Here is a 13541-nt window from a genome sequence, read left to right on the forward strand (position 1 = left end):
GTTGAACATGTCATTTTGTAACGAACCCGATAGATGAGCTATACGGGTTATGATAATATTTTGGTCGTGTTTTATTAATACCTAATAATAGAAATAATAAATAATAATTCAGTTACTGTTTGGGATTACCATAAATTTAATACTGACATAGTAGAATGCATGATTATGCAGTGTTGAAATGTCAGCTGTACAGAAAAAAAAGGCGTACACGGAGGCAGCTGAGTATTCACAAATTTAACATCATTTGAGTCTGGGAAATTACGATTGACAATGAATAGGTCATCATGACGATTTAAATAAATTATACTGTTATAACGCATGTAGATGGAATAAAAAGATTACTTGGAAAATTTGAAAAATATCATATATTATATTGCTTATCACAATCACCTTTCGCAATTTATATTAATTTTTTTTTAATCACGATTTTAACGAGAACACAATTCCTTGCGATCGTAGTCATTTTACAAGACTGCACATATAAAAGTTTCGGAAATAATAATAGAAATAAAATAAATGAGAATGTGTTATCCGTTTTACTTTTAAAAACGCTAAAAAAAATCAAATCCGGATGGGATAGGTATACGTGGACTTAAAAAACAATTATGAGCGAAATTCTGTTAAAGCCGAGATTACGGACATTTTCCTTCATCATTTGTCTTGACTGTTTACGGTGGTTTTTCTTTGTGTTTATTGAACCCATTTAAACAACCTAGTAAAAAACACCTTTTCCAACTTACCTACCACAAAGAAACGCGTTGACTGTCAATGCACGCATCTTCGACTCGAAAAAATGCGTACGGGAAAATTAACGAAATATAATAATATAGCGATGAGATATGTGCGGATAATATATCACAAGATAACATTTTGACTGTATATACTGACCGTTTATGAAATTAAAACCTGTCTGTCTGCGGTTGTTCGTGTCTGACTTAGTGTCACCTTTAACAATAATTATTAATCTACAGTCGAACGAGTAAACTGTGACATACCAATAGTGACGTTTTAAAATGGCGTGGACAATTTGAAATATTTAATCACCATCGGGACGTATTCATAAAACGATATTGCTAATCTGGAAGTAATTCAAAATGTAATGGAAATGCATAATCCATTAATTATTATGAATTTAAATTATACTCGCATGTAGTTGATCGATTTGTTTTGTCTATTCATCATCGACAATATCATGAAAACCGTTTTGATTTTTTCATAAATAACAGACAACTTCCATGAAATACATATTGAATTTTGTAAATTTTCGAACGATCGGAACATCAAAAGTTCCATTAACTCATTTCGCTAAACGAGTTCTTGATGATTATATTAGTGATACTGTTTTAATAGTTCTGATATTTTTTTTATTTTAGTTGCGAAATGATTCTAAAAAACGTTAAGTTAGGTTAGATTGCCCAGAATTTTTGCGTGCAACAATTTATACTAGCTACTCCGTTCATTTTATGAAATAATAATAATAATGATTATAATAAAAAAATAACAATTACAAATATCATTATCAATTACAATTACTACGCACGCTTCTATAACGTTTTCACGGAAACCAAACCGTTGCGAATTTAATGAAATAATAGTTTCAGATTTAGCGCTTCGAAAACAATAATAATCGTTGATGAATGGTATCCTCAGCATTTTGAACTAGTCGGCCATGTCTATATATATGTATACAATATACGAACGTAATTCATAACTCACATTGTTCTCGGTCGTAGTAGCTAATAAAATCGAATGTTTGTGTTACGAGTTGTCGTATAATTGTTACAGCTGTGTGTATAGTACGATCGGAACGGTGTTCAATAAAGAATTAAAGGAACAAATGGAGGTGAGCACATAACATGGTATATAAATCACCCTCCACACAGGTGAACGGAAAAACCAATGCCCATAGTGCATATACAACGTTTTAAAAAAAAAAAAAATCAAACTAATGAATAAATCACGATATAAGTCGCATTTAAAATTATAACCGTTGGAAATTTAAATAATTTTGTGAAATTCTTTATTCTACATGTTTAATAAAATTTTGAAATTTTGAAATTTTATTAATCACAATAATAACAAAAATTAATTCCGTTGTTAAAATGTTTAGTGTACTCAAAAACCGAGTAACACTCAAATATAATTATACAAAATCGTTTAAATGAAAAAAAAATTATTTCGACGTTTTTTTTCAACTATCGATAACTTGAACGCAATTTACAATTATTAGTATAATTATTTACATATTTTATTCTCAAAATATTTTATTTTGTTCGATGGTATAGGTACTATATTATACTAGTATGTATGAAATGTTGGACATTTATTTTTTTTACTTTTTAAAGCGTTTTAATTTTTTTTTCAAATCTATGATTTGTGCATAATAAAATACAACAATAAACTGAATGAGTGATGAAATCGTTTAAAAGATTAAGCAATCAAGTTAGTACTGACCTAAAACAAAATGTTTATCTTTCAAAAAAGATTATCGGGCTTAATAAAACATAATATCATACAGTTTTAACTTTCAGCAATATTTAAAGGTTCAGCTTAATAGCTATAACTCATAAAGTATTATTTTTTCTCCACCAAAACTAATGAAATTTTGTTTGATCAATGCGTACAACGAGTTCCAATCATATATTTTATCATATAAAATATTAAAACGTTATATTTAATTGGAAGTTGAAACATAATAACCAAACCTGGCTTCTATGAAAATAAATTAGAATTTTCTGTTTGTCATGGTGTCATTGATGTTGTACAAAATATATATTTTTTACATTTATAATTATTATTGCGACACGAGTTTTAGGGAAAGAAATTTTTTATGTAGCCCTTAAAACATCATATAAGCTGGTCGAATTAAATTAACTTATTATTTGAATAGTTTTTTCACAAGAACCATATACCACACGGTGTGATACCAAACTTAAGTGACCGACGAAGATTTTTCGAACACCATAAGAACATCCATTATACCTCTTGAATTCATTCTGATGGTCTCGTTTATGATATTATAATACTGTCGATAACAGTACAAAACAATACCATTACGTTATTCACGATGAAATTCAATAGGTAACCCGAAGACCCTATTTCGTTTAGCAGTTTAAAATATGTTTTAGTATTTTATGCATACATATTTTTCGTAATGTCCAGTACATTGTTTCTTGTCGATCGCTTCGACGACCCATGTCGAAACTATCGACGAAATGAATAATAATAATAGTAATTGTATGCTAAAAAAAAAATGCAACAAAACGATTTCCGGTTTATATCATTCGCTTTTCGAAGGACAAGCAGCCGTTCTCTCATAATTATAGGTAAATACCTAATAATAATTATAATTGGAACTGTGAGCGAGTCTATATGTTATCTTGTCAAAAATTTAAAACGGGATAAGCATCACTGTGACGGTCATAAAATTATAATATTCTGCACCATCGAAAATAATATTAAACGAAACACGTTCATATAATAATAGTATTATTTATTGCACATGTCGTTATTATAGATACTTACTGGATGGTACGGATAAACAGATGACGCGGAACACGGGGTACACTCGTCAACACTATACAAGACCAACGGCGGTGGGAATGATGTGCTATTTGTGAGTCCGATTAATAGTTTAATTGTTGGTGGGGGGACGGGAAAGACGGCCGGATTAATAGGTGGCAAGCCGACGAGAGGATTCTGAATTCACGGCGTGGAGATTTCAACGCGGACCAATGTTTTTCGTACAACTCGACACGGATCCCATGTGATGGGTACGAGTGCATATATTTCTAGCGTAGTTTTCGGAAGTGGAGTTGACGACGAATACTTCCGGGTACAGATCGGGGGGACGGGACCCTCGGGGGAGGGGAGCGAGTGATCCGCAGACACGACAGACTTCGGAGAAACGAGTCGAGTGATGAAGAGACGACGACCACGACGACGGAAGAGATCGCGAGAGAATATAATATTATTGTTACTATCGTAGACAATTGAGATCGAGTTAGGGTGAGAAAGAGGAGGAACGTGACGGCGACGAGCACGACCGAGTTGCGTACGGTCCCGATGAAACTGATGTACCGCTGGCGGCGGAGCGGTAGTCGTCGTCGTCGGCGTCGGCGTCGGGCGACGGCAGAGCGTCGCGACGAGCTTAACGAAATCTGAACGTGGTTTCGAGAGTCGCCGCCGCCGTGGATTTTCGACTGGCCTATATATATATGTATATATATGATATAATATTGTTGTGTAAGGGACTGGGTGGGCCGGTATGACCTACCTCACTGCGAATTAAACGCGTTTAAGTGCGTGTCGGCTGGACGAAGTAGGTATATAGTATAACACTGGATTGTGATCGCATCACGTTTTTTCTCGAAGTGATGATCAGAAAAATTAAATCGGCGCTATCACTGAATCGTATATCTACGTACCAAGTCATCAAAAAACGGCTGATATCGGATATTTTATGCAATACTTTATCTGCAACGGTTGATTGAACGTAATTACATTGTTGAACAAATACTCATAATACATACTTTTTTTAAACTGCCTATGACTATAATATTAAGAATGAATCAGTGAAGAATAATTTTGTACTCGAATGATGTCCAAATCTGCTCATAATGTATAATACTATCTGCGGGCGAATCGAGATTTGAAAAATTGGGTTCGAATGTGGGAAAACATGGTATAATATGATGGACTATTAAAATAATTAACGTTTATATTTTCTGATGCAATATTTTTCGCAACTCCCCCCCTCACTTTATTATATTTATATTTGTTCTGATCGACTAAGGTTAGATAATATGTTTCAACTGGGTTTGGTGTGGGACGTCGACAATTTAAACGTCGATTGGTTAAAATATCGAGATATTATTATAATATAATTATATCTGATTTTACAGTACAATCTTCAAAACTGCAAATATGATTCTCACTTTTACTCAAGTCACTTTTCATAGACTTTAGTGTTATGGCGATCCAGTGTCAAACCAGAAATCCATTAACTAATCGTAACATCAGCCCCGGTCAATAGTTAAGACACGTATTGGTGTTCTAGTTGTTAGTATGTCTCATTCACACATAAAAATCAAGTGGAGATTGAGTACAGATTTCGTCATTAAATATAATTTTCAAATTTAGCAGAAATCAAGAAAAACCGTCAGAAATCTTAAGCCCATGCGTAGTTTAATGTTTTACGAAATATTTTTGATATGTGTGGGAGACAAGTGATTCGATCACTCTACTTATCTGACCGATGTCTATACAAGCTAAAACGGTTATTTGTATTTTCGTGCTAGTGACTATTACATTGCAACATCATATCATACTTAATGTAGAACTCGTTCGACGAGGTCGTTAATAAACGAGGACAAAACCGTAGTCGTGTTGAAAATTTAATTGCGTTAAAAACTTTTCGTGATAATTTTCTATCCGGACAGAATTTTTAACCCCACAGTGAACATACGTATTATATTGCTGTAGAAATAATTAATATCCAAACCACAGCGTAAGACTAATGTTTTTTTTTTGTTTGTTTTTTCACACTGTTAAAACTATTACTGCGAGTTTGAATATAAATCGTTAACTGTGGCGTAAAACTCATTAAGTATGACATGGTGAAATTTCTACTACAGTTAATGTTTTATCTGTGGAACGAAAACCGTAGAAAATCAGTATAGCATAATATGTACTGCAGTTTATTATTTAATTATGTGATTGTCACGCGAATATTTAAAATATTAAAATAATGATAATATTAAAACAAAACAAAAAAACCGAAAAAATAATGTAGGTATGAGTTATATATAAGATTTTCACTATGAACATGTTATTATAAATATCATTGAAAAAATTATACAAAAATAAAAAATTCACGTAATTATTAAGTTAAGACATCTGTGTTATATTTAATAACTACTTAATATATCTATCAAAATATCATTCTATACGAAAAACGATTCTGAGTGGAGTTTGCAATATGATACAATAGTAGGTACTTGGATATTTTGTTTTCTTTTAATATTGTCACCTTAAATTTTAACAAGTAGGTACTTGCATATTATGTTTAGATTATCAGTAATTATTGGGTTAAATTATGAGCCACTAATGAGGAATTTTTTATTAAACTGACAAGGTTAAGATACAACAATTGGACATTTTTTTTTTTTTAACTAAAAAATAGTTTGTGATTCTGACAAAATTTAAATTTAATATGCATTTAAAAAAATTATTCTACTTCAATTTTATTAAATGGAATTTATTTGGAACCTTATTGTATTAAATTTCTAAGCTTATTTAGTAAACGAATATTTTTTTTATCATAATTTATAGAAAAAAAACTAAATTAAATCAAAGACAATATACTTACAATATACCTACTTACTAGGTAATATTATAGACAAACGACCATTTTCTATCGTTTTTTGTACCATTAAATTATTTAATGTCATTGTATTCAAATATAACACATCAATTACAACAGTGACCCGCACAACAGAGCGAATACCCACTAACACAATTTTTTTGTTTTTCTCGATTATTTTGAAAATTACTATAAGGATTATCAACTTTATACTAGCAAAGTAACTATAGCTATACCAATTATGTCTAAATTTTTTCAGGAACCACTGTCAAAAACGATAATCAGAGCATTTTGTCTATAACTAATAAAAGTGTTATTAGACACACATTATTTTAAGATAAAAACATTTATCGCTACAGTAAGAATGTTCATAAATTGATCAAAATCAGTCTTCTAATCATTAGTATTATAAAAATTGGTCAAACGTCAGAGCTAATATCTTATACACAATCTTCGATTTCATGAATACATCGTCATTGTTAAGTGCTTGAACATTTTTTTTACGTTAGATCTAAATCAAAAGTGTGATTACTGATTATTGAATCTTACACTTTTACAAACTCAAAGCAAGCAGTGGCATCAGTGGCGTACCCAGGGGGGGGCTTAGGGGGCTTCAGCCCCTCCCATTGGCCATGTTTTGGAATACATTTTATATTAAAAAAGACAAAGTACAAACCATGATATTTCTAAAAAACGGTATTGAATACAACGTATTATCTTTAGTAACAATGACCTAGTATAAGCAAAGCATAAACGTTGTGTTTATTATGGTACCGAATACCGATATAGATTTAGCCCCCCCCATTCGAAAATCCTGGGTACGCCACTGAGTGGCATTATTATTCAATTCGATAAATAGATGTCCAAAAACGAACTGATTATCAAAAAAAAAAAACTTACCATCGAGATCAAAACTGTTTAATTATTAACATCAGCTGAACTCTACACACACCAAGTTAGATTTTAATATATAAACGCTGTAATTGAATTCGTTTTATAAGGTAAACGTGGACAGTGAATGACAAAACTATTTTCATAAACGTTTAACTTTTAATCTACACATTTACATACCTAAAATACACACATGCTTAGGTTATTATTATTATTTAGAAACGATTAATTCCAAATAACTGCATCTATAAGCGTGTGGAATCCTATGGTCAGCCATTACTGCAATGAATACCTTTGAATAATAATATAATATAGGTATGAACGTTATGCTATCAGTCAGCAACCTTGACGCGCATCGTCCTGAGTTTGAAAACCCATCGATAAATGGGTTAGGCGTGGGTTGTACCTACACATTTTGTTGGACCTGAAATAATGATGCTCGAATAAAATACGTGATAATGATAAACGTTCCGCTGAAACTTCGTAACAGTTTTAAATCATTATACAGTGAAACCTCTAAATACCGGACACTCTCGGTTGCTTAAATTTCATCCGCTATTTGGAGGTATCCACTATTGAGAGGTGTCTAAGGTGTTAAAGAAGGTTTCACTGTATTATGATAAATACGCGATTCCGGCTGATGACGATGCGTGAAGTTGTGTCCGATAACTAAATGCTCAACGGTTGTAGAGAACAATGTCCATCGATAGTGGGTACGAATAATAATTCTAACATATATGTTACAACAGTTATTTCAACGAATGACCTGTAACCTACGAATGACAAATCCTGTAATATTGCTGTTACCTGCCTACAGAAATCCGGTGAATACTATTTATCGCCACTGCTCTCCGAATGTGTTCCGTTTGTGACGTTTTTGAAATAAAACGATCTGTGGTTGCATTATTTCTAGAACCACCGAAATTTGTAAGTTCTCGACGATTTCAAGTCAAACCATTTTACCTGTTTACCGTCATGACAGTATTTCTCATCATCTACAGCAAGTCCACTAATATATATTACCTAAACAGATGTTTCATTAGGTATTAAATACTTGAAGGACTGAAGGTATTTGAGAAATCTCAAGACTTAACAAACAATAAAAAAATTAAAAATCAGAATCTAATTAAATTCCAAATTTGGCATGAAAGTTCGTCGAGTGTGTATAAGGAGTTCTGTGCATACATGGGAGGCGATTCCTCTAGTTGGAAATTTTTTATATGGACACATATTTTATTGTTTTCATGTACCTAATTAATTTTGTAGGTTGAGGATTTTTTAGTTTTAGTTATCTTTATGCACCAATCATGAATGATAAAAACGAATTCACTGTGTCCTTAGATCTGTGATCTTGTTAAAAGAAAATCTTTTTAATAATATTTTCAGTTCCGAATTATTTTATTGGTCTTAATTTAAAAACGTACCTATTATTATTTGTAATATATATGAGAAATGATTAGCGTGTAGTAGTAATTTGGTGTCTGTCAATTAATTTTGTTTTTGATAGTTATTGCTTTTAAATATTTTCAAAAATTTAAAGTTATGAGCAATTAATAAAATAACAATTTTATGTTCTATGTACCTAATAACATTTAAATGATTTAAAATACATTACCTTCTGCACATTAAAACAAAATATTAGTATGCTTATTAAAACGATATCTAAAATAAATAATTATTTATAATCGTGTTAATACTCATATTTTTTTTTTTTTATTATTATTGATTAGATCGCTTCATTAACAATGATTATTAGCATAAAGTGTGTGTACATTATTCTCATATTTATTTTGCAAAAATTGATTCATATTCATGAAATTTATATATATTTTTTCTTTCAATATATTATAAAGCTTACAATATAAAAACAATAAGTAAAAAGATAATAATAAAAGAATATAAAAAATAAAAACAGGAACCATTAAGAGGAGACTAAGTAAAAGAACCTTAGAAAATTTATCTTACATTCATATTTTTCCTTATTGAAATAGATAAAAAAAAATTGTAATAATTATTATGAGAAAAAAAGCTGTTTTCTTTGCTATATATTTTATATAATAATATACATTTTACTAATATAATATTTCTTGAGACTCGATGAATGTTTAAACCTTATTTTTTCAATTAATATATTATTATTGTTGTAAAAGCTGCGTAACCAACATTAATTATTTTTATTATTATTATTATATCTTAAACAATTTACAATATATACAGCATATAATGTACAATGAGCAAATTTTATAATTAATGGTAAATGACATGAGAATTTAATATTTATGAGTAGGCATTCAGCAGCACCACCTGGTTGGGTAGCCACATAATCTAAATGTTTTGTTTTTCCTCACGTAAATATTTTTTTTTTTATTTATTTAAATTAAAAATCAAAAGGTATTTTTATTATTGAATTTTAAAATTTTAAAATTTAGCAATATTATTATTATAATTATACTAAAATTGAATCATAGATATTATAAATTAAAGGCAAACTGTATGGTTGAGGTTTAAATTCCAAACAAATAATAGATCAATGTTAATATAATCAATAAATTGATAATATTTCAATGTAAAGAAAACGTAAACAATAGATATTATAATAGATATACGGCTAATAACTATTATAGATATTATTAGTCGTTAGTTGCATTCCACAGTTTTTGACTTTTGAGATTTTTTAGATTAATTTTACTGATATGGCTTACCTTCACGCGACACCGACGAATCTCGTTCAAATTACCTACCGCGCTCTATATGAACGTACCAAAACTTGCAATCCGAAGTCAATTCGAATCCATTGCAATCTCTAAGGATCGGTTTTCGACTTGATAATCGTACGCTTTTGTTTCTGTAATATAATACTATATTGTTTTTTTTTTTTTTTTGTAAACTGTCTCAATTGTATGGACCATTAGCTACAGCAGGAATTTCAGTTCAATTACAAAATTATCAAGGAATTATTTAACAGTATTAAAGTTGAGAGAAAACTATGAACAAAATATTATAACTTAACAATGAACCAATAAATATTTTATTTTAATGATGATTGGACTGTGCTATTCTTCCATCATATTTTCTTAATATAAATTATAAATTATAAATTTTATAATAAAAATAAATAAATTGAGATAAAAAAAGAAAATGAAAACAAAGAACATTATGTACAAAAATACAATGATAACAATATTTTTTTGTGTGAATTTTTAGTAAATTAAGGGTACCGGTCAAAGATATTCATGTAAATGGATTAGTTTATGTTTCTATTTAATATTATTTTATTTCTTTTTAATAAACAGTTTATCGAAAAAAGACAAGTTTCAACCTTTAAGTTCGAGTGGGTACGTTGTTCTGATCAGAACACGAAGTGGCCGTCGCTTCTGACGTAAAGTCAGCCAGACAAGGATTATGTAATTTATCGTAGTTGTCGTGAAGGAAACCTGTTTATATCGCAAACGCACCGCATTTACCAAAGTTTACCTCATTAGATTTGTTGCAATATAATCCACAAGAGAGCGTATCTATTCATAGCAATCACCACCACCTATCGAAAATATTTTTAAAAAGCCAAAAAAACTTTCATAAAACACTATAAAAATATGTCAATAATTCATAAGATAATATATTAATATTCCTATATAGGTACCTAAGCTATATAAAAACATTAGTTATCTATATATTGTAAATTATAATATTATCATATCACAAATAATGAATATCTGGCTTCATTGATTATTACACAATTATAATAATACAATAAATATAACTATCTGCATATAACCCAGAATGGCCTGAGGACTGAATACATATAAATGAAACCGAGAGGCGATCTACCTGAAATTAATAGTGGGGGTATTTTTTCATTGTAAAATAATTCAGTGGATAATTTATATGAAAAATGTAACGATCATTATAAAACCATTTTTAAGGACTAATATCCTTAGTATAAATATTTAAACAGTTAAGAAACTACTCGTTACAATTTTGAATAAGATACATAAACATTTTAAAAAAGTAACTAAAAAATAATTTACATTAAAAAAATTATGTTCTTATTTGAAAAACAGAAGTTTGTATCATCACTACAGGACACTCCTTGAGTAGCACAAAAAATTTAAGAATCCACAAATATGATATTTTATTATATTTAAATCAGAACTTGAATAAATTAATTACTAAACGAAAAATGATAGGTGTACTTACTATTTTTTTACAATATTACGATTCCAAATTATTACTGTTTTATATTTCGAACTTTTTCGAAAAATAACAGTCGTCTGAACAATAATTCCAAAATATATTAATTTAATCAAAAATATATTTTCCTGAAAATTTGAAAATTACTGATCGTATAGATATTTTCTCTATTTAAATGTGATCTTTATTATTATTTTTTGCTGTCTCTTTGTATCGGTAAAAAACATATTATTCAAAGTCGTGGCGGATTTTTACATCGTAGTAATGCACTATTTTATTTTTGTAATTTTTATTTTAATTTAAATAAATGAGATTACTATGATTGCTATGGGGAGAACCCGTTTTGGCGCAGTATAAATAATTTACCTGAAAATTGTTAACACGTTTGGGCGCATATAATGAAAACACCTTTGGGCATAATAGGTATTGCCATAGTCGTGCGCACGGGTGGTGCAGCCTATGCCCCACCTGCGAAAACTTGAAAACTATTTTTTTATTCAAGTATGTTATTGCCTTATTGGTATGGTGGCAAAAATAGTAGTGAATACTGTATAGTGATAAATTGTAAAACAGGAATGCACCACCTGCACGCCTATGGTTATTGCAACTAGTAATCGAAAGTCTATTAAAAATTAATCTAATCTAATAAGTACTTAATCGTTTGATTTGTAGACCATAAAACTATTGGAAAATACCACATCAAATAAAGCTATAGATATTTATCTACGAGTACAGATACCGAGGATGCCGTTTTTTTAATTTTTGGAAGACTATTGAGCCAACCTCCTCGCGGTGTCTTCTGGGTAACGCTAATAGGCTCAGATTTAGTAAAATATGTTAATATATGAAAAGAAATAAATGCGCCCAAACGTACTTTTATAAAGGGAAATATTACGCCCAAACGTACTTTTATAAAGGGAAATATTACGCCCAAACGTGTTATGGATTTACGCCCTAAGAGTTCTGTTTTGGGTAAATGCGCCCAAACGTATTTCCCCCGATTGCTATTTTGTAACCTTCAAATTTTATGGTTGTTTCTCTTAGATATTTGGATCCAGATTGTTCCTACTTTTAATTGGTCAAAATTGAAAATTTACATTTATAAAATAATTAGGAAAAAAGCAAATTGTTAAGCAATACCATCCATTTTTTCACATAGTTTATTTATTTTTTTTTGTATTAATAAATATATACTATTATAGTTACTTTCAATTTTAAGTTAATGATTATAATATGTTATAGGCATCTTCAATACATAATATAATTTTGAATAATATATTACGTTGTCTTCCCTATCAATAATATTTAAATTTTTTAATTATTTTTTGCTGTCAATGTCATTGAAATATTTTTTCATATTGTAAAGAACATTGATCATTTGATACACAGATCTGTACAAGTTTACATCGCATTATGATCAAAAAAATCTAAAAACATATAATCACATTTATTTTTTAGATTCTGAGCGGAGCGATGAATGTATTAATTTTACCATGATGAGTGTTTTTTTTTTTTTGTCTGTCATCACGTTATGGGGCAGTAAAAGTGCTTAAATTTTTGACTTCAGTACCTCGTTTTGGTGGGTCAAAAGTGAAAAATTCTTAACACTTTTCTAAATAATCGAGAAAAATAAACTAAAAACTAAGGGAAAAACGGGAAATTTTACGCACACTCATTTTTCGACAAAATTGATTTTGGTTTTTGATGTAATTTTAAAACAAATGACCATAGATACATGAAATTTTCACCGAATGTTTATATAAGTATATTATATCTACCATGTAGTTTTAAAACTTTTCGATTTAAGTTGAACTATTCATTTAAATTTTTGATCATAATTAGTTTTTTTTAAATTAATATTGATAAAAATTTATTTGTTAGGCAGAAAAGCTTGAAAATTTAATACAAGGCATATTGTTACAATAGAAGTTGAAAAATAAAATAAATTCATAGTCACAATTCTTTTTTATAAGCATTCAAAGTTTAAATTTTGACAAAATACGTAAAAATCACGAAAATTCACAAATCATTTTAAGCTAGAAATTCATAAAAAAATTTCATCTTAAATCTTAGATTTAAAAATTTAATACAAGAT

General features: G+C 29.4%; 1 protein-coding gene across 8 annotated transcripts in view; it reads right to left on the reverse strand.

Moving 5' to 3' along the window:
- Positions 1 to 4059, reverse strand: part of LOC107165232 (limbic system-associated membrane protein-like) — a 475565-nt gene extending 471506 nt beyond the window's left edge. For all 8 annotated transcript variants that reach the window (XM_089227117.1, XM_089227118.1, XM_089227110.1 and 5 more), the window contains exon 1: positions 3526 to 4059. The gene's annotated coding sequence lies outside the window, so the exon portion shown is untranslated. The remainder of the gene's footprint in view (positions 1 to 3525) is intronic.
- Between the last annotated feature and the right edge of the window lie 9482 nt (positions 4060 to 13541).

Source organism: Diuraphis noxia, unplaced genomic scaffold (assembly GCF_037042655.1).
Source record: "Diuraphis noxia isolate RWA-SAM2 unplaced genomic scaffold, SU_Dnox_SAM2 contig0004, whole genome shotgun sequence".
Lineage (NCBI taxonomy): Eukaryota > Metazoa > Arthropoda > Insecta > Hemiptera > Aphididae > Diuraphis > Diuraphis noxia.